This window comes from Somniosus microcephalus, chromosome 4 (genome assembly GCF_052327205.1).
Source record: "Somniosus microcephalus isolate GS21.2 chromosome 4, FLI_Smic_1.0, whole genome shotgun sequence".
NCBI classification, from domain to species: domain Eukaryota; kingdom Metazoa; phylum Chordata; class Chondrichthyes; order Squaliformes; family Somniosidae; genus Somniosus; species Somniosus microcephalus.
Window position 1 is genome coordinate 132,095,802 of NC_140990.1, and position 24,740 is coordinate 132,120,541.

A 24,740-nucleotide genomic window follows, 5' to 3' on the forward strand; every position below is an offset into this window, starting at 1 on the left:
GTTTACAGACAGGAAGCTCGAACCAAATATCAGGTCATGATCTGACAGAGTCGCTCCATTAATCAGGACCTGAACATCATCGGTCTTTGCCCATGGTAGGAGAGAGCAGCGATCGCAGCATGGACAAACCGCCCACATGTTCTGTGTGTGAATGGGGATTCTGCCGATGAGGCACGTGTACCGTCAAACCGAGGAGAAACTGGGTAAAGGTGGGGACAGTGAGAAGGGATTCACTTCCCCGTCTAGGTCGGACGTTCACCGACGCAGTCACACAGGGGACAGTCCGTTCTCCTGCTTTGTGTGGTGGATTCAGTCAGACATCCAACCTGCTGACACATCCGCTTGCTCACATTGATGAGAGACTGTTCAAATATTCTGACTGTGGGAAAAGCTTTAAAATCCCTGGGAATCTGACGAATCAGCAGCCTGCTAAACACTGGAGAGAGGCCATTTCCCTGCTCCATTCGTGGGAAAGGATTCACTCAGTTTGATGGTGCACGATTCATTGACACACCAGCGAGTTCACACTGATGAGAGACCGTTTAAATGTTCTGACTGTGGGAAGAGCTCTAAAGGTTCCTGGGAGCTGAAGGCACACCAGCGAGTTCACACTGGGGAGAGACTATTCACTTGTTCTGTATGTGGGAAGAGATTCACTCGGTCATCCAACCTCCAGCCACACCAGTGCATTTACACTGTAGAGAGGCCATTCACCTGCTGAGTGTGGAAGGAGATTCACTCGGTCATCTCACTTACTGACACACCAGCATGTTTGTAATGGGGAGAATATGTTTGCTGCTCTGTATGTGAGACCGTTTAGATACTTCACGTGTGGGAAGCGATTTGCTCAATTGTCCCAACTGTTGAGACTCCAGAGTGTCCACATTGAGAACAGTTGCTTTATATAACAAAAGAAATGCTGGAAACACTCAGCAGGCCAGGCAGCATCTGTGGAGAGGGAAACAGAGTTAACGTTTCAGGTCTGTGGCCCTTGATCAGAACATTGTATAGTTGCTTTATATACTCTGACTGTGAGAGAAGCTTCCAAAGATCAAAGCAGCTGATGCATGATCAACGCATTGATACCGGAGAGAGGCTGTTTCAATATCCTGTGAGGGAATAAATTCACCCCACCTGCTGAGACGTCAGTGAGTTCACATGTGACTGCAGGGGTTTGGATTCTGTTATTAATCACATCCAGGACTGAACCATCGCAGAGTGCTCGTGCACTTGGCTTTCTGTGTGAATTATGGATTAATTTTCTCTCACAAGGATCACAGAAACTCATTCGCTATTCACAAATCGGGCCTTTCAATGGCGGGTCTGTTCACCAGAATGTCCCGCGGGGGAGAATGTGCCCTATTCACACTGGGGGAGCCCAGTGCGCAGGTGCAGTGCCCGCCTATATTTAGAGCATGCGCAGTGTCATTGTAATCAGCGCCAGGCGAGTGCAGGGAGCAGGTTGAGTTGGGAGACGCGGTTTTTGCACTGATTACGAATCAGCGGGGCGCAGGGAGGTAATGCACCCGGCGGGTGAGCTTCATACACACCTGGTGTAGGCCGCAAGCCCCGAATGAGAACCTACAGATTCCGCGGTTGCAGTTTTGGTGTTTTTCCCCCGGGATAGTCCAAGGCTAAGGGCGGCCATCTTTGTGAAGGAACGCAATGTCTTTGTTCGCCGCCATCTTGATTCGCGTGGCCATCTTTGTAAAGGACTCAAAGAGGGCGGGGCCTCGGGCCCAGTGAGAGTGGAACTGAACCCAGCCAGAGTCAGCACCTTCAGGGGAGGAGAGGGAGGTGAACCAGTGAGTGTAGAACTGAACCCAGCCAGAGACAGCACCTTCAGGGGAGCAGAGGGAGGGGAACCAGTGGGTGTAGAACTGAACCCAACCAGAGTCAGCACCTTCAGTGGAGGAGAGGGAGGGGAACCAGTGGGTGTATAACTGAACCCAGCCAGAGTCAGCAACCAGTGAGTGAACTGAACCCAGCCAGTGTCAGCACCTTCGGGGTAGGAGAACCAGTGAGTGTAGAACTGAACACAGTGATCATACTGAAAACTGGGAGGGGAGGACAAACAATCCTGAGACATGCGATGTGTTTGGATTTTAGCACAGGGAGGAGAGGCAATATGTGGGACAGGGATTTACAGCTTCGGAGGAAGAAGAGAGGAAAGAATGTTCCATAGAAACTAAAATTGTCTGTTCTGAATTTCGGTCCTATAAGTAATGAGTTTTGTAAACTCCTTTTACAGGGTATTAGAAACTCAAGCCAAACATTATGTCAAAACCTGACGGTCACTCATTTACTTAGGACCTGAATATCATCGGCCTTTGAATGTGGAAGGCGAAATGATTGTCTGTTCTGCCTGTGGGAAAAGATTTCAAAGATCAGTGTGACTGGATAAGCATCGAGACACACACACCCGAGTGAGAGTGTTCCAGTGCACTGACAGTGGAAAGAGCTTTAACTAATTACACAGCCTGAAAAAACACCGCACCATTCACAGCGGGGAGACACAGTACACGTGTTCTGCATGTGACGAGGCTTCAACTGATCGTCCAACCTGGAAAGATACAAGGACAGCCACACCACTGAGAAACTGTGGAAATGTGGGGACTGTGGGAAGGGATTCAATTACCCATCTGAGCTGGAAATTCATCATCGCACTCACACTGGGGAGATGCCGTTCACCTGCTCCGAGTGTGGTAAGGGATTCACTCGGTCATCTGACCTGCTGATACACCAGCAAGTTCACACTGGGGAGAGACCGTTCACCTGCTCCATGTGTGGGAAGGGATTCACTCAGTCATCCCACTTGCTGAAACGTCAGCGAATTCACACTCTGGAGAGACCGTTCACCTGGTATGAGTGTGGGAAGGGCTTCACTCGGTCATCTGACCTGCTCAGCGAGTTCACAAGTGACTGCAGGGGTTGGATTCCGCTGTTATTGCTGATGTTAATTGCATCCCGGACTGAATCGTCTTCATTCTGACAGATGGAGTCTCTTTCTGCTGATGTTAATAACCCCTATAACTGAGCTGGAGTTTAATATTTTGATATTTCAAATAACAGTGTGTCGATATTTGATGTCTCCAAGATAAGAGGAGACTAATTGATGTCCTGTTACTGACTGCTCTATTTTTGGGCCTTATCTCCTTTCTAACTCGAGATTATTTCAGTTCTCCTACCTTCGGTTACTCTCATGGACAAGTCCCAGCTCCCCATACCTTCCAGAGTGCCTCTCCTAGCCTTGGTATCCAGGGAAGGTCTCGGTAACATGCCCGGGTTCACTAAACACGAAATGCAGCCTGTTAATCACTTTCAGCTACTGGACTTAGCGTGTGTCCCACAACATCTCTCTCCCCTTCGATGTGTGAATAGAGCATCATGCCTGCAAACCTGCTTTCAATTTAAATTTGAATCCACTCAGCAAATGTATTTAAAAACAGACGAACAAGTAAACAGATCACATCAAATAATTGGCAAAGGTTTAGAGTCAACAAGAAGAAAAAGTGAACACATCACGGCCCAATACCCCAGCTCTATATTCACAGGAGAAAGTCTGTTATCTAACTCCTCGAGTGGACAGAACAGAGAAAGATCCCAACTCTAAGAACATCTAGAATCTGTTGTAAATATCTTTCAAATCCTGACTCGTCCAATCTGACCGGAGCTGAGCGGCGGACCTGCGAGAGGCACAGAGTCAGCGAGAGGAGGTTAAAAGGAGCGCGGAGAGGAGGCCTGGGACCGGAGCTGAGTGGCGGACCTGCGAGAGGCACAGAGTCAGCGAGAGGAGAGAGCGAAGTAAAAAGTAATCGAAGTGTGACGTCACCAGAAAGCAGGAAAGTGATTGGTTGGTGAGTATTTCTCTCTCGCTTTTTTCCAAACTTAAATTTTGTGGTTTATAGTTTCTAGGGTCTCTGTTGTGTAGCAGGGACTGTTGGTAAACAAGGACCCTTGAGTATATCATTTAATTGTAGTGTAATTAGTGGGATTGATTTGATTTAATTTAATTTGAATTAATTAAAGGGTAAGTCATGGCAGTACAGCTCGACACTGTGGTATGCTCCTCCTGCACTATGTGGGAAATCGGGGACACTTCCTGTGTCCCTGACGACCATGTGTGCGGGAAGTGTATCCAGCTGCAGCTACTGGCAGACCGCATTGTGGTGCTGGAGCTGCGAATGGATACGTACTGGAGCATTTGTGATGTTGAGGATGTCATGGATAGCACGTTTAATGAGTTGGTCACACGGCAGGTAAAGGCTGCACAGGCAGGAAGGGAATGGGTGACCGCCAGGCAGAGTAGTAGGCGCAGGCAGGCAGTGCAGCGGTCCCCTGTGGCCATCCCCCTTTCAAACAGATATACCACTTTGGAGATTGTTGAGGGAGATGGCTTATCGGGGGAAGAAAGCAGCAGCCAACTTCCTCGCATGGTGGGTGGTTCTGCTGCACAGGACGGGAGGAAAAAAAGTGGGAGAGCTATAGTAATGGGGGATTCTATTGTCAGGGGAATAGATAGGCATTTCTGCAGCCGCAAACGAGACTCCAGGATGGTATGTTGTCTCCCTGGTGTAAGGGTCAAGGATGTCTCGGAGCGGCTGCAGAGCATTTTGGAAGCGGAAGGTGAACAACCAGTTGTCGTGGTGCATATAGGTACCAACGATATAGGTAAAAACCGGGCTGAGGTCCTAAAAGCTGAATATAGGGAATTAGGAGGTAAATTAAAAAATAGGACCTCAAAGGTAGTAATCTCAGGATTGCTACCAGTGCCACGTGCTAGTCAGAGTAGAAATAGAAGGATATTTCAGATGAATACGTGGCTAGAGGAATGGTGCAAGGGGGAGGGATTCAAATTCCTGGGACATTGGAACCGGTTCTCGGGGAGGTGGGACCAGTACAAACTGGACGGTTTGCACCTGGGCAGGACCAGGACCGATGTCCTAGGGGAAGTGTTTGCTAGTGCTGTGGGGGAGGGTTTAAACTAAAATGGCAGGGGGTTGGGAACCTGTGCAGGGAGACAGAGGAAAGGGAAACAAGGATAGAAGCAAAAGACAGGAAGGAGAAAAGCAAAAGTGGCAGTCAGAGAAATCAAGGGTTTAAATCAAACATGGCCACAGTAAATAATAATTCTAAAAGGTCTAAGAGTGTTAAAAAAAACAAGCCTGAAGGCTTTGTGTCTTAATGCGAGGAGCATTCGTAATAAGGTGGATGAATTAGCTGCGCAAATAGATGTAAACGGATATGATATGATTGGGATTATGGAAACATGGCTCCAGGGTGACCAAGGCTGGGAACTCAACATCCGGGGTATTCAATATTCAGGAAAGACAGGCAAAAAGGAAAAGGAGGTGAGGTAGCATTGCTGGTTAAAGAGGAGATTAACACAATTGTAAGGAAGGATATTCGCTCTGATGATGTGGAATCTGTATGGGTAGAGCTGAGAAATACCAAGGGGCAGAAAACGTTAGTGGGAGTTGTATACAGACCCCCAATCAGTAATGCGGAGGAATAATTAGCAATCTTGTTGTGCGAGGCCCCTTGGGGTGGAGTGATCATAATATGATAGAAATCTTCATTAAGATAGAGAGTGAAGTAGTTGACTCCGAGACTAGGGTCCTGAATTTAAATAAAGGAAACTATGATGGTATGAGGCGCGAGTTGGGTAGGATTGATTGGGGAATGTCACTCAAAGGGTTGATGGTGGATAGACAATGGCAAACATTTAAAGATCACATGGATGAACTACAGAATTTGTTCATCCCAGTTTGGCATAAAAATAAAACAAAAAAGCTGACTCAACCGTGGCTAACGAGGCAAATTAGGGATATCATAAGATCCAAGGAGAGGACATATAAATTGGCCGGAAAAAGCAGTAAACCTGAGGATTGGGAGCAATTTAGGATTCAGCAAAGGAGGACAAAGCGATTAATTAAGAGGGGGGGGAATAGAGTATGAGAGTAAGCTTGCGGGGAACATAAAAACGGATTGTAAAAGCTTCTATAGATATATGAAGAGAAAAAGATTGGTGAAGTCAAGTGTAGGTCCCTTGCAGTCAGAATCAGGGGAATTTATAATGGGGAACAAAGAAATGGCAGGCCAATTAAATACATACTTTGGTTCTGTCTTCACAAAGGAGGACACAAATAACTTCCCAGAGATGTCGGGGAAGATGGTGTTTAAGGAGAGGGAGGAACTAAATGATTTGGACAGGTTGGGTGATTTGGCAGATGCAGTGTAATAATGTGGATAAATGTGAGGTTATCCACTTTGGTGGCAAAAACAGGAAGGCAGATTATTATCTGAACGGCAATAGATTGGGAGAAGGGGAAGTGCAACGAGACCTGGGTGTCCTTGTGCACCAGTTGCTGAAGGTAAGCATCCAGGTGCAGCAGGCGGTTAAGAAGGCAAATGGTATGTTGGCCTTCGTAGCGAGAGGGTTCGAGTACAGGAACAAGGATGTCTTGCTGCAGTTGTACAGGGCCTTGGTGAGACCACATCTTGAGTATTGTGTGCAGTTTTGGTCGCCTTATCTGAGGAAGGATTTTCTTGCCATGGAGGGAGTGCAGCAAAGATTCACCAGACTGATACCTGGGATGGCAGGAATGACGTATGAGGAGAGATTGGGTCGATTGGGCTTATACTCACTGGAGTTCAGAAGAATGAGAGGGGATCTCATTGAAACTTATAAAATTCTAACAGGACTAGACAGACTAGATGCAGGAAGGATGTTCCCGATGGTGGGGAGTCCAGAACAAGAGGTCACAGTCTAAAGATAAGGGGTAAGCCACTTAGGACAGAGATGAGGAGGAATTTCTTCACCCAGAGAGTGGTGAACCTATGGAATTCTCTACCACAGAAGGCAGTTGAGGCCAATTCATTAAATATATTCAAGAAGGAGTTCGATATATTTCTTAAGGCTAAAGGGATCAAGGGATATGGGGAGAAGGCAGGGACAGGGTACTGAGTTTGGATGATCTCATTGGATGGCGAGTGGGCTCGAGGTGCCGAATGGCCTACTCCTGCTCCTATCTTCTATGTTTCTATGTCCCGCGGGGGAGAATGTGCCCCACTCACACTGGAGGGGCCCAGCGCGCAGGCGCACTGCCCGCCAGTATTTGGAGCATGCACAGTGTCACTGTGATCAGAGCCATGCGAGAGCAGGGAGCGGGCCTAGTTGGGAGACGCAGTTTTTGATCCGATTACAAATCAGCGGGGCTCAGGGAGGTAACACATTCGGTGGATGAGCTTCATAAGCACCTAGCGGAGGCTGCAAGCCCCGAATGAGAACCTACAGGTTCCGCGTTTGCAGCTCGGAGGCTTTTACCCAGGAACAGGCCTTGGTTAATGATGGCCATCTTTGTAAAGGAATTCTTAGGGTTTTTGCTTCGCCCTCTTGCTTAATCGCGCGGTAGAGTGCATGCGTGGCCATCTTTGTAAAGGAGCCACTAAGCGTCGTGGCTTCAGGGTCCCAATGAGTGAACTGAACAGTTAGCACCTTCAGGGGAGTAGAGGGAGGGGAACCAGTGAGTGTAGAACTGAACTCAGCCAGAGTCAGCACCTTCAGGGGAGGAGAGGGAGGGAAACCAGTGAGTGTGGAACTGAACCCAGCCAGAGTCAGCACCTTCAGGGGAGGAGAGGGAGGGGAACCAGTGAGTGTTTAACTGAACCCAGCCAGAGTCAGCACCTTCAGGGGAGGAGAGAGAGGGGAACCAGTGAGTGTAGAACTGAACCCAGCCAGAGTCAGCACCTTCAGGGGAGGGGAACCAATGAGTGTAGAACTGAACCAGCCAGAGTCAGCACCTTCAGGGGAGGAGAGAGAGGGGAACCAGTGAGTGTAGAGCTGAACCCAGCCAGAGTCAGCACCTTTATGCAGTCATGACGGCACAGAGGAGGCCATTCGGCTCATCAAGTCCGTGCCAGCTCTCTGTATAGCAATCCAGTCAGTCCCATTCCCCTGCTCTATCCCCGTAGCCCTGCAAGTTTATTTCCCTCAAGTTCCTATACAGGCTCCCCTTGGAAAACATTGAGTGTCTCCGCTTCCACCACTTCTGACGGCTGCGAGTTCCAGGTCCTCACCACTCGCTGTTTAAAAAAAGTTTTTCCTCACATCCCCCCTGTACCTCTTGCCCAACACCTTAAATCTGTGTCCCGTAGTCCTTGTACCATCAACTAGTGGGAACAGCCATTCCCCGTCTAGCCTATCCAAACCCGTCATAATCTCATACACCCATATCAAATCACCCCTCAACCTTTTTTGTTCTAATGAAAACAAATCCAGCTGCTCCAACCTGTCCTTGTAGCTTAGATCCTCCATCCCCGGAACCATTCTGGTAAATCTCCGCTGCACCCTCTCAAGGGCCTTCACATCCTTCCTAAAGTGTGGTGACCAGAACTGGATGCAATACTCCAGTTGTGGCCTAACCAGCGCTTTATAAAGGTTGAGCACAACTTCTCTACTGTTGTACTCAATACCTCTATTTATGAAGCCCAATATCCCATATGCTTTGCTAACCACTCTCTCAATATGTCCCGCCACCTTCAGGGACCTATGCACATTAACTCCCAGGTCTCTCTGTCCCTGCACACTCTTTAAAACTGTGCCATTAAGTGTATATTGCTTCCCTGTTCCTTTACATCACCTCACACTTCTCTGTATTAAATTCCATCTGCCACTTGTCTGCCCATTCTGCTAGCCTTTCTATGTCCTGTTGCAGTCGATTGATATCATCACTGTTTGCCACACCCCCAAGTTTGGTGTCATCGGCAAATTTAGAAATTCTACTCTGTATTCCAATATCCAGGTCATTTATATGTATGCACTGTCTACCATCCTCCAGTCTGAAAAACAGCCATTTACCACAACTCGCTGTTTTCTGTCCTTAAGCCAATTTCTTATCCAAGCTGCCACTGACTCACCTATTCCATGAGCCTCAATTTTGTTAACTATCCTTCTATGTGGGACTTTGTCAAACGCCTTCCGAAAATCCATGTAAACAATATCCACTGCATTCACTTCATCAGTCCTCTCTGTTATTTCATCAAAAAATTCAATTAGATTAGTCAAACACGATCTGCCTTTTACAAACCCATATAGGCTTTCCTTAATTAGCTTAAACCTCTCCAAATGCCTGTTAATTTCTGTCCTTGATTATTGTTTCTGAAACTTTACCTATCACTGATGTTAAAATGACCGGCCTGTAGTTACTTGGATTTTCCTTGCACCCTTTCTTGAACAGTGGTGTCACATTTGCCACTTTCCAATCAACAGGCACCTCCCCCACATCTAGGGAAGTTTGGAAAATTTTGGCACGCCCTTCCGCCATCTCCTTCCACAATTCCCTTAGCAACCAGGGATGCAAGCCATCTGGTATTTGATTCGAACTCGCCACACTTCGGATTCCTGACCATCTCTCTTGAAGGTGCTGGTAAAAGCAGAGCATAAGGTTAACATCCCACACAATTGTAACAAAAGAGCCCCAGAGCTCGGCAACCCATGTACAGTCGCAGGGTTGGAATCCGCATGTACGGTCCCAGGGTTGGAATCTCATTGTATGGACCCAGGGTTGGAATCCCCATGTACAGTCCCAGGGTTGAATCCCCATGTGCAGTCCCAGGGTTGAATCCCCATGTACAGTCCCAGGGTTGGAATCCCCATGTACAGTCCCAGGGTTAGAATCCCCATGTACAGTCCCAGGGTTGGAATCCCCATGTACAGCCCCAGGGTTAGAATCCCCATGTACAGTCCCAGGGTTAGAATCCCCATGTACAGTCCCCAGGTTCGAATCCCATGTACATTCCCAGGGTTAGAATACCAATGTACTGTTCCAGGGTTGGAATCCCCATGTACATCCCAGGATTGGAATCCCCATGTAGTCTCAGGGTTGGAATCCCCATGTACAGTCCCAGGGTTAGAATCCCCATGTACAGTCTCAGGGTTGGAATCCCCATGTACAGTCCCAGGGTTAGAATCGCCATGTACAGTCCCAGGGTTAGAATCCCCATGTACAGTCCCAGGGTTACAACCCCATGTACAGTCTCAGGGTTGGAATTCCCATGTACAGTCCCAGGGTTAGAATCCCCATGTACAGTCCCAGGGCTGGAATCCCCATATACAGTCCCAGGGTTAGAATCCCCAGGTACAATCCCAGGGTTGGAATCCCGCTGTACAGTCCCAGGGTTAGAATCCCCATGTACAGTCCCAGGGTTAGAATCCCCCTGTACAGTCCCAGGGTTAGAATCCCCATGTACTGTCCCAGGGTTAGAATCCCCATGTACAGTCCCAGGGTTAGAATCCCCCTGTACAGTCCCAGGGTTGGAATCCCCACGTACTGTCCCAGGGTTAGAATCCCCATGTACAGTCTCGGGGTTAGAATCCCCATGTACAGTCCCAGGGTTAGAATCCCCATGTACGGTCACAGGTTGGAATCCCCATGTACTGTCCCAGGGTTAGAATCCCCATGTACAGTCCCACGTTCGAATCCCCATGCACAGACCCAGGTTTGGAATCCCCATGTACTGTCCCAGGGTTGGAATCCCCATGTACAGTCCCAGGTTCGAATCCCCATGTACAGTCCCAGGGTTAGAATCCCCATGTACATTCCCAGGGCTGGAATCCCCATGTACAGTCACAGTATTGGAATCCCCATGTACAGTCCCAGGGTCGGAATCCCTCAGCAACACCGAGTGCGGGTCTTGGGCCCGAGTCAGAGCCGGCGGACGTGCGGCCAGGACTCCGGCACCATTAACCCCAGGGTGCAGCGCCTCCCCCAGACAAGAAACACAACAACTTGCATTTATACAGCAGAGGGAGCAATTCAGAGCCGGTTAGCATCAGGGTGGGTGGTGGATGTGGAACTCGGTCCCTGGACTCCTGTGTAGGGCTTTCTTGTTGCATCAGTTTGAGCTGGAGTGGAGAGGGGGGAGAAGCTGCTGGGTTTAACCCCCAGTACTTCTGAGCCCAGTGGGACCCAACAATTTCCAATGTGGGACTGTGAAGGGAGGTGAATTCTCGCTAAACAGACACTGTCCATATAGTGTCAAACATTATCGTTTTCGGAACAAGTATTTCTGTCGAGGCTTTCAATCCATTTTATATATACAGATTTTTTTAAATTCATTCGATGTGGGTGTCACTAGCAAGGCCAGCAGATATTGCCAGTCCCCAGTTGCCCGTTGAGAAGGTGATGCTGGGCCGCCTTCTTGAACCTCTGCAGTCCGTGTGGTGAAGGTACTCTCCGAATGCTGTTAGGTGAGGAGTTCCAGGATTTTCACCCAGCGATGATGTAGGAACGGCGATATATGCCCAGGTCAGGATCGTGTGTGACTTGGAGGGGAACTGGGAGGTGATGGTATTCCCATGCACCTGCTGCCCTTCTCCTTCTAGGTGGAGGCTGCGTGTTTGGGAGGTGCTGTCAAAGTTGTAGTTGAGTTACAGATGTATAAAGTCGCTCTCCTTCACACTCCCCCTCCCACCGCTCTCTCTCCTTCCATAGGGGCCAGAGTCTTGTGTAGTTTCAGACCGGGTGGCGGGTTCCCTTCCCTGAAGGACATTAGTGAACCAATTGGGTTTTTACGACAGTCCGGCAGCTTTCATGGTCACATTTTTCTAGTGCCGGCCCCACAAATTCCCAGATTCATTCAGCTCAATTTCACAACCTGCCTTTGTGTTTCTGTGGGTTCTCTCTCACCCTCCCTTTTTCCTGATTCAAATTCATTTTACAGGGTGTTTGAAGGGGAGGATTTGCAGACGGGAAACTCAAACCAAACATAATTTCAGGATCTGACTGAGTCGCTCAATTCATCAGGACCTTTGAACATGGAAGCAGAATGCACCGTTCAGAGCAGGGAGAAACTGTACACGTGTTCAGTGTGTGGACAAGGCTTCAGCCGGTCCTCTGACCACACAAGTGCAGTCACACCGGGCTGTGGCCGTTCACCTGCTCCATGTGTGGGAAGGGATTCACTCAGTCATCCCACCTGCTGACACACCAGCAGGTTCACACCGGGGCGAGACCGTTCACTTGCTTCGAGTGTCGGAAGGGATTCACCCGGTCATTCGACCTGCTGACACACCAGCGAGTTCACACCAGAGAGGAGGTTCACCTGCTTCGAGTGTGGGAAGGGATTCACTCGGTCATCCCACCTGCTAACACACCAGCGAGTTCACACCGGGGCGAGACCGTTCACCTGCTTCGAGTGTGGGAAGGGATTCATTCGGTCATTTGACCTGCTGAAACACCAGCGAGTTCACACTGGGGAGAGGATGTTCACCTGCTCTGTGGGCAGGGGTTCGCTCCGTCATCCCACCTGTTGACACACCAGCGTGTTCACACTGGGGAGAAACCGTTCACCTGCTCTGTGTGGGAAGGGTTTCACTCATTCATCCCATCTGTTGGCACACCAGCGCGTTCACACTGACGAGAGACCTTTTAAATGCCCGGCTTGCGGAAAGTGCTATAAAAGTTCCGGGGAACTGATGTGTCATCAACATGTTCACACTGATGAGAGACCGTTCAGGTGCTCTCACTGCGGGACTGGGTTCAGGCAATCATCTCACGTCACTGTACACCAGCGCACTCACACCGGGGAGAGGCCGTTCACCTGCTCTGAGAATAGGAAGGGATTCACTCGGTTATCCCACCTTCTGACACACCAGCGAGTTCACAAGTGACTGTAGGGGTTGGATTCTGCTGTTATTTCTGCTGTGAATCACATCCTGGACTGAATCATGTTCACACTGACAGTTGGGGTTTGTTTCTGCTGATGTTAATAACCCCTGTAAGTGGGCTGGAGCTTAAATATAAATAATAAATCTATATATATAAACGAATCGATCTGTTTGTCTGTCCTTCTGTCCTCGGGTGTGCGTCTGTCCGGCTATGCGCTCGAAAGTTATAGAGCGTACCTACGCGCGCCTTACCTCCGAAGAAAGCTTACGCTTCCGGGACGGTCGTAAGCGTATTTACTTTTCGGTCGCACGAAAATTGTTCGCGCCTTATGCAAAAAACCTTCAAAATTAAACTCATTATCTGCTACTTAGCATTGATTGACTGACGTCAAGGTTCGACCAATCCTGTGCCGTCACGATTGACCAATCCTACAGTACGGTCCCCTGATGGTTGGCCAATCGGTGTGGGTGGGACTAATCGTTTTCATCTCGGGGATCTGGCAGCCATTGTTTCACTGCCATTGCTTCAGCTTCCAGCTCAAACTACTTTGATCATCCAGCTTTGAAAAAGTTAATATCTCTTTTAAAAATAACATAAGATTTACCAAAAACGTTTTATAAGTACTTTCACTTTCATCTTTCAAGGTATTAAAAGGTAGAAATGTTGCCCGGTAGCAGATTCACAAAGGGATACAGACAGGGCCCAAAAGCCTGGGACTCGATTTAAGATGTTGCCCGGCAGCAGATTCACAGAGAGGCCCCAAAGCCTCGCACTCGATTTAAACTGCCCGGCCCAAAACAGCCCTGGCAAAGCCGGGCTCCCCCCAGCTAGTTATATATATATAAAATGGTATGTCTCTCTGTCTGTCTTTCTGTCTCTCTGTCCGGCTATACAATCAAAAGTTATAGAGCGTACCTACACGTGTGTTACATCAAAAGAAAGCTTACGATTCCAGAACGGTCGTAAGCGTATTTACGTTTCGGTGAGACAAAAATTGCGCCCGCGGTATCCAAAAAACGTTCAAAATTCCGCTCATTATCTGCTCATTAGCATTGAGTAAAGAAAGTACTGTAGTACAAAGGGATCTGGGGGTCCTGGTGCACGAAACTCAAAAAGTTAGTAGCAGGTGCAGCAAGTGATCAAGAAGGCCAATGGAATGTTGGCTTTTATTGCTAGGGGGATGGAATATAAAAACGGGGAGGTATTGCTGCAGTTGTACAAGGTATTGGTGAGACCGCACCTGGAATACTGCATACAGTTTTGGTGTCCGTACTTAAGAAAAGACATACTTGCTCTCGAGTCAGTACAAAGCAGGTTCACTCGGTTAATCCCGGGGATGAGGTGGTGGTCATATGAGGAGAGGTTGAGTAGATTAGGACTCTACTCATTGGAGTTCAGAAGAATGAGAGGCGAGCTTATTGAAACATATAAGATTGTGAAGGGGTTGGATCGGGTGGATGCGGTGAGGATGTTCCCAATGATGGGTGAAACTAGAACTAGGGGGCATAATCTTAAAATAAGGGGCTGCTCTTTCAAAACTGAGATGAGGAGAAACTTCTTCACTCAGAGGGTGGTAGGTTTGTGGAATTTGCTGCCCCAGAAAGCTGTGGAAGCTACATCATTAAATAAATTTAAAACAGAAATAGATAGTTTCCTAGAAGTAAATGGAATTAAGGGTTACAGGGAGCGGGCAGGCAATTGGACATGAGTCTAGGTTCGGAATGGTCATGGCCCTGTGGGTAGTGGAGTGGGCCCAGGGGCCGTGTAGCCTGGTTCTGCTCCTACTGTGTTCTAATTCTGTGTTAGATTTCAGGAGATGGTTTTATTCCTGTTCCTGGCTGGGGTGGAGATCGCCTTTACAGAAGGTAAGTACTGTAGAAAATATAGGGACAGAGTGATCTCCTGGAAGAATTTCGATCGCCTAGATGGGTCGGAGAGGAATTTCCCAGATTTTTTTCTCCCAAATTGGCCATTGGGTCTTTATCTGGTTTTTCGCTTCTCCCGGGAGATCACATGGGTTCGGGTGGATGCAGAGTGATAGAAGATTTGAGGTTAGGATCAGATCAGCCATGATCTTATTGAATGGTGGAGCAGGCTCGAGGGGCCGATTGGCCTCCTCCTGCTCCTATTTCTTATGTTCTTATGAGTGACGTCTAGGTCGACCAATCGTACGGTCGAGCGACCCGACGGTCGACCAATTGCTGTGTGGCGGGTTCCTGGCGCTTGCGGGCCCTCCTGGAGTCGAGTGACGGGACGATTGACCAATCCTACGCTTCGGTGACCTGACGGTCGACCAATCGGTGCGTGTGTGGGCGGGCCTTATCGTTCTGAACCGAGGTGAGTCGCCGCCATCTTGATTCCAAACTTTTCATTTCTTTTTCCCGCTTTCTGCGTGTTTCTTTTCAAATCTACATTTCCACCCAAAAAAAATTTGCTTTTAAAACAGATTGTTTTTAAAAAAGTGCATTCATTTGTAAATCTTTTTTCTAACCTCTATAATTTTCCTACCTTTCACCGTTTTTGCAAGCAGGCCTCGAAGCCTGGGCGTCTGTTGCCCAGCCACGCCCGAGCTACGCACCGGCCATCCCGCTGGGCCCGATTCCGAACCAGCGGCCAGCCATCTTGCTAAAGGCTGGCTGGGCTCACTGCAAGCTCCTCGCGCTTCATTCGCACTCGCGCTCGCGCTGCACGGCGCACGCGCACCTCCACACTGAGCGTGGCCAGAGGGAAGCGAGCAGGTTAGTGGAGGGGGGGTGGGGCTCGGGAAGGGAGAGGGAGCAGAGAGGGTTACCCAGGCAACCAGGCTCGCCAGCCGCAATCGGCCGTCTCATGCCGCTCAGGCCCGGTCCCGGAGATCGGGAGGCGAAGAGGGGAGGAGGCTTACCAAGGCAACTGGGCCCGGCCAGCTGCAATCGGCCGTCTCAAGCCACCTCAGGCCCGGCTTCAGGAGGGGGGGGATCGGGCTCACCGGGCCGCTGCGCTCGGCATGTAAGTGTGTGGGGCGGCGCGGAGCCATCGCCAGCAGAGGGGAGAGGGTCTGCTGGCTCCCCCCCTCCCTTTCCTCCCCTCCCCTCCCCTTCCTCCCCCCTCCCCTTCCTCCCTCCCCCCTCCCCTTCCTCCCCCCCTCCCCTTCCTCCCCCCCTCCCCTTCCTCCCCCCCCCTTCCTCCCCCCTCCCCTTCCTCCCCCCTCCCCTTCCTCCCCCCTCCCCTTCCTCCCCCCCTCCCCTTCCTCCCCCCCTCCCCTTCCTCCCCCCTCCCCTTCCTCCCCCCTCCCCTTCCTCCCCCCCTCCCTTCCTCCCCCCCCTCCTCTTCCTCCCTCCCTCCCCTTCCTCCCTTCCCCCCCTCCCCTTCCCCCCCTCCCCTTCACCCCCTCCCCTTCACCCCCCTCCCCTTCACCCCCCCTCCCCTTCACCCCCCTCCCCTTCACCCCCCTCCCCTTCACTCCCCTTCACCCCCCTCCCCTTCACCCCCCTCCCCTTCACCCCCCTCCCCTTCACCCCCCCTCCCCTTCCCCCCTCCCCTTCCCCCCCCTCCCCTTCCCCCCTCCCCTTCCCCCCCTCCCCTTCCCCCCTCCCCTTCCCCCCTCCCCTTCCCCCCCTCCCCTTCCCCCCCTCCGCTTCCCCCCTCCGCTTCCCCCCCTCTGCTTCCCCCCTCCCCTTCCCCCCCTCCCCTTCCGCCCCTCGCCTTCCCCCCCCTCCCCTTCCCCCCCTCCCCTTCCCCCTCTCCCCTTCCCCCCCTCCCCTTCCCCCTCCCCTTCCCCCCCCTCCCCTTTCCCCCCTCCCCTTCCCCCCTCCCCTTCCCCCCCTCCCTTCCCCCCCTCCCCTTCCCCCGCTCCCTTCCCCCCTCCCCTTCCCCCCCTCCCCTTCCCCACCTCACCTCCTCCCTCCCCTTCCCCCCCTCCCCTTCCCCCCCTCCCCTTCCCCCCCCTCCCTTTCCCCCCTCCCCTTCCCCCCTCCCCTTCCCCCCCTCCCCCCTCCCTACCCCCCCTCCCTACCCCCACTCCCCTACCCCCCCTCCCCTACCCCTCCCCTTCCCCCCCTCCTCTTCCCCCCTCCCCTTCCAATTTTTTTTTTTTTTTTACAATTTAAATCGCTTTATTGGCATGATAAGTTACATCTTATGTTGCCAAAGCATCAAAATACATTTATGGTTTAGCACATAAACGCAGTTCTATTCATACAGTGTATAAACAGGTATATCCCTGAGTGTATAAATATACATTCGCATTGTTTATATATATTTTTTTCTTAGTTTACTGGTTGTCCCTCTGTTCATGGCAAGCTGTAACATAGTGCGCCGCCAGTGTTATACAGCTTCTCTCCTCTCCCAGTAGGAATGGGAGTTTTTGGTTGTCATTCAGATTTCTGAAATCAGGGCATATTTGTGAGAATTTTTGGTAGAAATTCTCCCTGATGCCCTGATATTTTCCACAAGCTGTGGAGGAAGTGCATCTCTGTCTCCACCACTCCCTGACTGCAGTGAGAGCATATCCTGTCCTCTCTTGGCAGCCTGGTCTGCCTGTGTCTGCCTTTTTCGATCGCTAGGCTATGTTCGCTAAGTCTGTACCTTGTCAAGGTTCTTCTCAGTTTGTTATCCTTTACCATGGTCAGGTAATCAGCTATGTTGTATTGTCTGTTTAGGGCCAAGTAGCAATTGAGTTTGCTTTGGGTTTTTGTTGTTTCTGCCCAATATGTCAGATATTTTTCCTTTTGCTTAGCGACGATTGTGTTGGGTCGAATTCTTTGTGTTACCCTGTCACTGTCCTGGGGCTGGTTATTGTTAGTATTGTTAGTAGTTACTTCACTGAGTCCCAGGACTAATTGACTGAGGGTATTCTTCTTTATGGTCAGCTCTTGGCATTTCTTCAGGGCGTCGTAGTGATAGCATTGGGATTGCCTCATTTGTAGGTGATTCCAAAATTTGGTGGCTCTTTTTTGGATAGTGATTATTAATGGATATTGGCCTAGTTCCGCCCTGCATGCATTGTTTACTGTTTTCCTTTGAGTCCGGAGGATCTTTTACAGAATTCTGCATGTAGGATCTCAATTGCTGTGTTTGTCCCATTTTGCAAATTCTTGTTGAGTTAGCGGTCCCCATACCTCACTGCCATAGAGTGCAATTGGTTCAATTACTGATTTGAAAATTTTGAGCCAAATGCTAATTGGGATTTCTATTTGGATTGATTTTTTGATGGCATAGAAAGCCCTTCTTGCTTTCTCTTTCAGTTCATCACAGCCAGTTGAAGTTTCCGTAGAACTGATTTTTAAGCCCAAGTATGTGTAGTTAGTGGTTTGTTCAATTTTGGTTGTTCCTACTGTGAAATTTATTTTGGGTCCCTGATGTTTGGATCTTTGCTGGAACACAAGACTTTGGTTTTTTGGGGATTTATTGTCAGGGCCCAAGTCTGGCAGTACGACTCCAGCAGGTCCAGGTTTTGCTGTAGCCCCTCTTTAGTAGGTGACAGCAGAACCAGGTCGTCTGCATAGAGGAGAATTTAACCTTGGATTCATATAGGGTGAGGCCGGGTGCTGTAGATTGTTCAAGTAGTTTTGCCAATCCATTTATGTAAATATTAAAGAGTGTCGGTGAGATTGGCGAGCCTGCGTCACCACCCCGCCCTCTGTGGAAGTATTTTGTTTGTTTGTCTCCAATTTTAACTGCACATTTGTTGTTTGTATACATTGATTTAATTACATGCATATGTTTTCCCTCCTACCCCACTTTCGATAAGTTTCAGGATAAACCGTCATGCCAGATGGAGGTCGAAAGCCTTCTGGAAATCTACAAAGCATGCGTAGATTTTGCTTTTGTTATTGTGAACGTGTTTGTCAATTAGGGTCTGTAGGGTGAAGATATGATCGGATGTTCTATAGTTTGGCAGGAATCCAATTTGGCTTTTACTCAAGACATTGTGCTCCTCAAGGAAGTTTATAAGTCTTTTGTTTATGATGCTACAGAATACCTTCCCCAGGTTACTGTTTACACAGATGCCTCGATAGTTGTTTGGGTCGATTTTGTCCCCACTTTTGTATATGGGCGTTATGAGTCCTTTGTTCCAGATATCAGGGAAATAACCGACACTCAGAACCAAGTTGAAGAGTTTTAGGATAGCCAGTTTCATTTTGTTGTCTGTGTGTTTAATCATCTCGTTTAGTATGCCATCTGTCCCGCAGGCTTTTCCTGGTCGCAGGTCCTTGAGTTTTTCAAGAAGTTCTTTTTCTGTTATTATGGCGTCCAGCGGGTTTTGGTTATCTTTTATGGCCATTTCTAGCTTTTCCAGTTTTTTGCATATTTGGTGTTGCTCTGGTCTTAGTGTTTTTTTCTGGTATAATTTTTCAAAGTGGTTTACCCATGTGTCCCCATTTTGAATGGCCAAATCGTCGTGTTGTTTTTTGTGTAGTGTTTTCAAGTTTTCCCAGAAACAATTGGAATCAATGGATTCCTCCATGGAGCTGAGTGTATTCTTAATATATTGCTCTTTTTTGGTTCTGAGTGTGTTTCTGTATTGTGTTAGTGTCTGACAATAAGTAAGGCGTAGTTCCTCGTTTTCTGGATGTCTGTGTTTTTGGTTTGATATTTTTCTAAGTTTTTTCCTCATGTTATGGCAATCTCGGTCAAACCATTTTTCATAGTTTTTTGTTTTGGGTTTGTTCTTGCGAGCTTTCAAGTTTGCATTTGTTGGCAAATTATCAAAAATATTGTTTAGTTTACTAACTGCCCGGTTTACGCCTTCTTTATTGTGAGTGTATATGTTATCCAGAAAGGTGTCTAAGAGAGCTTGAGTTGATGCATTGCTAATTGTTTTCTGGTATTTTTCCGTGTCGTTTTTGGCCCATCTGTACGATTTTTTGGTGTTGTACAGTTTACTGGGTTGTGTTTCTATGTTGTTTGTTTCTGTCTTTTTGAGGAACATAGTAATTTGACTGTGATCTGACAGTGTTGTTTGTGGTTTGACTGTGAATGCTCTGAAAGAGGATGGGTCTAAGTCTGTAATCATATAGTCTACTGTGCTGCAGCCAAGAGGTGAGCAATAGGTCGATCTTCCTAGGAGGTCTCCTATGAACCTACCATTGACAATGTACAGACCCAGGTTTCGACAGAGCTGTAGTAGCTGTTTTCCGTTGGTATTTGACTGCTTGTCGCAGTTATGCCTGTATGGAAGGGAAGGGATGTCAAAGTGGTTATTCCCGAAAACATAATTGTTTCCCTGATTATTGGTGAAGTCTGGTTCTTCGCCCGTTCTTGAATTGAGGTCCCCACAGATCAACACGTTCCCCTGGGCCTGGTATTGGATAATTTCCCCCTCCATGTTGGAGAAGGTGTCCTCTTTAAAGTACGGGGAATCGATTGGAGGGATATAAAGTGCGCAAATGTAAACATCTTGGGTGTTTGAGATAATCTCCCTCTCAAGTTTGAGCCACATATGGTTTTCGCCCTTTTTTATAAATTTGATGTAATTCTTAAGTTCTGTTTTAAACCAGATCAGTATGCCTCCGGAGTCTCTGCCTTGGGTTACACTTGGTAATTTATTGGAGGGCACCACCAGCTCAGTGTACCCTTGGGGACAGCCAGTGTGTCCTTTTCCTTTATACCAAGTTTCCTGTAAAATGATAATATCTAGGTCTTTAGTTTCATCTATGAACTCTGGGGTCCTACTTTTCACTTCTCGCAGTGAAGAGCGTAGACCTTGGATATTCCAGGTCGAAATATATAAGGATTTCATGTTAAGTTTGATCTTTTACTATGATAGGTTAAAGAGTGGTACGTGTTTGTCGTGTCTAAGTGTGGGAAAAAAAAGATCACATCAGTTGTCTACAAAAGTTAATACAATTTGGTTACAGTTCTTTCTATTAATTAGCCCTTCCACCCCTCCCCTTCCCCCCTCCCCTTCCCCCCTTCCCCTCCCCTTCCCCCCCTCCCCTTCCCCCCTCCCCTTCCCCCCCTCCCCTTCCCCCCTCCCCTCCCCCCCTCCCCTTCCCCCCTCCCCTTTCCCCCTCCCCTTCCCCCTCCCCTTCCCCCCTCCCCTTCCCCCCCTCCCCTTCCCCCCCTCCCCTTCCCCCGCTCCCCTTCCCCCCTCACCTTCCCCCCTCCCCTTCCCCCCCTCCCCTTCCCCCCTCCCCTTCCCCCCTCCCCTTCCCCCTCCCTTTCCCCCCCTCCCCTTCCCCCCCTCCCCTTCCCCCCCTCCCCTTCCCCCCCTCCCCTTCCCCCCCCACCCCCCTCCTCTACCCCCCTCCCCTACCCCCCTCCCCTACCCCCCCTCCCCTACCCCCCCTCCTCTTCCCCCCCTCCTCTTCCCCCCTCCCCTTCCCCCCTCCCCTTCCCCCCTCCCCTTCCCTCCTCCCCTTCCCCCCTCCCCTTCCCCCCTCCCCTTCCCCCCTCCCCTTCCCCCCCTCCCCTTCCCCCCTCCCCTTCCCCCACTCCCCTTCCCCCCCTCCCCTTCCCCCCCTCCCCTTCCCCCCCTCCCCTTCCCCCCCTCCCCTTCCCCCCTCCCCTTCCCCCCTCCCCTTCCCCCCCTCCCCTTCCCCCCTCCCCTTCCCCCTCCCCTTCCCCCCTCCCCTTCCACTTCCCCCCTCACCCTCCCCTTCCTCCCCCTCCCCCTTCCTTCCTCCCCCTCCCCTCCCTCCCTCCCCCTTCCTCCCTCCCTCCCCCTCCCCTCCCCGCTCGCTCGCTTCCCCCCCCCGGTCGCGCCCGCCCTCTTTCCCCCCCCGGTCGCGCCCGCCCTCTTCCCCCCCCGGTCGCGCCCGCCCTCTTCCCCCCCCCCGGTCGCGCCCGCCCTCTTCCCCCCCCCCGGTCGCGCCCGCCCTCTTCCCCCCCCGGTCGCGCCCGCCCTCTTTCCCCCCCCCTCTGTCGCGCCCGCCCTCTTTCCCCCCCCCCCTGTCGCGCCCGCCCTCTTTCCCCCCCCCCCGGTCGCGCCCGCCCTCTTCCCCCCCCCGGTCGCGCCCGCCCTCTTTCCCCCCCCCCCTCTCGCGCCCGCCCTCTTTCCCCCCCCCCGGTCGCGCCCGCCCTCTTTCCCCCCCCCCTCTGTCGCGCCCGCCCTCTTTTCCCCCCCCCCTGTCGCGCCCGCCCTCTTTCCCCCCCCCGGTCACGCCCCCCTCTTTCCCCCCCCCCCCCGTCGCGCCCGCCCTCTTCCCCCCCCGGTCGCGCCCGCCCTCTTTCCCCCCCCCCGGTCGCGCCCGCCCTCTTTCCCCCCCCGGTCGTGCCCGCCCTCTTTCCCCCCCCCCCTATCGCGCCCGCCCTCTTCCCCCCCCGGTCGCGCCCGCCCTCTTCACCCCCCGGTCGCGCCCGCCCTCTTTCCCCCCCCCCCCTGTCGCGCCCGCCCTCTTCCCCCCCCGGTCGCGCCCGCCCTCTTCCCCCCCCCCCCGGTCGCGCCCGCCCTCTTCCCCCCCCCCCGGTCGCGCCCGCCCTCTTCCCCCCCCCCGGTCGCGCCCGCCCTCTTTCCCCCCCCCCCCCGGTCGCGCCCGCCCTCTTTCCCCCCCCCCTGTCGCGCCCGCCCTCTTCCCCCCCCCCCCGGTCGCGCCCGCCCTCTTCCCCCCCCCCGTTCGCGCCCGCCCTCTTTCCCCCCCCCCCCGGTCGCGCCCGCCCTCTTCCCCCCCCCTCGGTCGCGCCCGCCCTCTTTCCCCCCCCCGGTCGCGCCCGCCCTCTTCCCCCCCCCCGGTCGCGCCCGCCCTCTTCCCCCCCCCCCCCCTGTCGCGCCCGCCCTCTTCCCCCCCCTGGTCGCGCCCGCCCTCTTTCCCCCCCCCCCCTGTCGCGCCCGCCCTCTTCCCCCCCCCCGTCGCGCCCGCCCTCTTCCCCCCCCGATCGCGCCCGCCCTCTTTCCCCCCCCCCTGTCGCGCTCGCCCTCTTTCCCCCCCCCCCCGGTCGCGCCCGCCCTCTTTTCCCCCCCCCCCGGTCGCGCCCGCCCTCTTCCCCCCCCCCCCCCCCGGTCGCGCCCGCCCTCTTTCCCCCCCCCCGGTCGCGCCCGCCCTCTTTCCCCCCCCCCCCCGGTCGCGCCCGCCCTCTTTCCCCCCCCCCCGGTCGCGCCCGCCCTCTTCCCCCCCCCCCCGCCATCACGCGCTCCCTCTTCTTGGATATGGGGGTGGTGCCAGAGGACTGGAGAATTGCAAATGTTACATCCTTGTTCAAAAAACAGTGTAAAGATAAGCCCAGCAACTACAGGCCAGTCAGTTTAACCTCGATGGTGGGGAATCTTTTAGATAGTTACCCCACTATTCAAAAAGGGGGGTAGGGAAAAAGCAGGTAATTACAGACCTGTAAGCCTTACATCAGTTGTGGGCAAAATGCTGGAGTCCATCATTAAGGATGAAATAGCGGAGCACTTAGCAAATGGGGACAGGATAGGACAGAGTCAACATGGATTTACAAAGGGTAAATCGTGCTTGACTAATCTATTGGAATTTTTTGAGGGAGTAACTGGTAGAATAGATGGGGGAGAGCCAGTAGATGTGGTGTACCTGGACTTCCAAAAGGCCTTCGATAAGGTCCCACATAAAAGATTAGCATGGAAAATTGAGGCTCATGGGATAAAGGGGAAAGTATTGGCGTGGATAGGGAACTGGCTGTCAGATAGAAAACAGAGAGTTGGAATAAACGGCTCATTTTCTGAATGGCAGGCAGTAACAAGTGGGGTACCACAGGGATCTGTCCTGGGCCCCCAGCTGTTCACAATTTACATTAATGACCTGGATCAGGGAGTCGGATGCAGCATTTCCAAATTTGCAGACGACACTAAACTAGGAGGGGGGGTGGGCTCAGAGGAAGAGACCAGGAAGCTCCAGAGCGATTTGGACAGACTGGGCGATTGGGCGGATAAATGGCAGATGCACTATAATGTGGACAAGTGCGAAGTTATCCACCTTGGGTGCAGGAACGGGAGGGCAAATTATTATTTAAATGGCAATAGATTGGGAGAGGGGGAAGTACAGAGAGACCTGGGTGTTCTTGTACACCAGTCACTGAAGGCGAGCATGCAGGTGCAACAGGCGGTCAAGAAGGCAAACGGTATGCTGGCCTTCATAGCAAAAGGGTTAGAATACAGGAACAGGGATACCTTGCTGCAGCTGTACAGGGCACTGGTGAGACCACACCTCGAGTACTGTGTACAGTTTTGGTCGCCTCATCTGAGGAAGGATGTTCTTGCCATGGAGGGGGTGCAGCGGCGATTCACCAGGCTGATACCAGGAATGGCGGGAATGACCTATGAGGAGAGACTATGTAGTTTAGGGATGTACACACTGGAGTTTAGAAGATTGAGAGGGGACCTCATAGAAGTGTATAAAATTCTGACAGGTCTAGACAGACTGGATGCAGAAGGAATGTTTCCCTTGGCGGGTGAGAACAGAACTAGAGGACATAATTTAAGGATAAGGGCTAAACCATTTAGGACAGAGATGAGGGGGAATTTCTTCACTCAGAGAGTGGTGAACCTGTGGAACTCATTGCCACAGAGGGCAGTGTACGCCAGCTCATTAAATATATTTAAGAGGGAATTAGATATATTTCTACGGGCAAAAGGGGTTAAGGGTTACGGAGAGAAGGCGGGGACGGGATACTGAATTAAAGGATCAGCCATGATCTCATCGAATGGCGGAGCAGGCACGAAGGGCCGAATGGCCTACTCCTGCTCCTATCTTCTATGTATCTATGTATCTAAAATGATAATCTGGGACAAAATTAACAGTCACTTGGACAAGTGTGGATTAATTAAGGAAAGCCAGCACAGATTTGTCAAAGGCAAATCGTGTTTAACTAACTTGAATGAGTTGTTTGATCAGGTAACAGAAACAGTTGATGAGGACAATGCAGTTGATGTAGTGAACATGGACTTCCAAAAGGCGTTTGACAAAGTGCCACATAATAGGCTTGCCAGCAAAGTTGAAGCCCATGGAATAAAAGGAACAGGCAGCGTGGATACGAAATTGACTAAGTGACAGGAAACAGAGAGTAGTGGTGAACGGTTGTTTTTCGGACTGGAGGAAGTTATACAGTGGTGTTCTCCAGGGGTCAGTTCTAGGACCACTGCTTTTTTTGATATATATTAATGACTTGGACATGGGTGTACAGAGCACAATT

General features: G+C 51.3%; 1 protein-coding gene and 1 pseudogene across 1 annotated transcript in view; one reads left to right on the forward strand and one right to left on the reverse strand.

The window, feature by feature from the left end:
* The window catches only part of LOC147119782 (uncharacterized), a 134,455-nt pseudogene that overhangs the window by 103,556 nt on the left and 6,159 nt on the right, over positions 1-24,740 (reverse strand).
* The window catches only part of LOC147119783 (uncharacterized), a 45,114-nt gene continuing 23,361 nt past the window's right edge, over positions 2,988-24,740 (forward strand). Inside the window, exon 1 of the mRNA XM_085985260.1 lies at positions 2,988-3,857. The gene's annotated coding sequence lies outside the window, so the exon portion shown is untranslated. The remainder of the gene's footprint in view (positions 3,858-24,740) is intronic.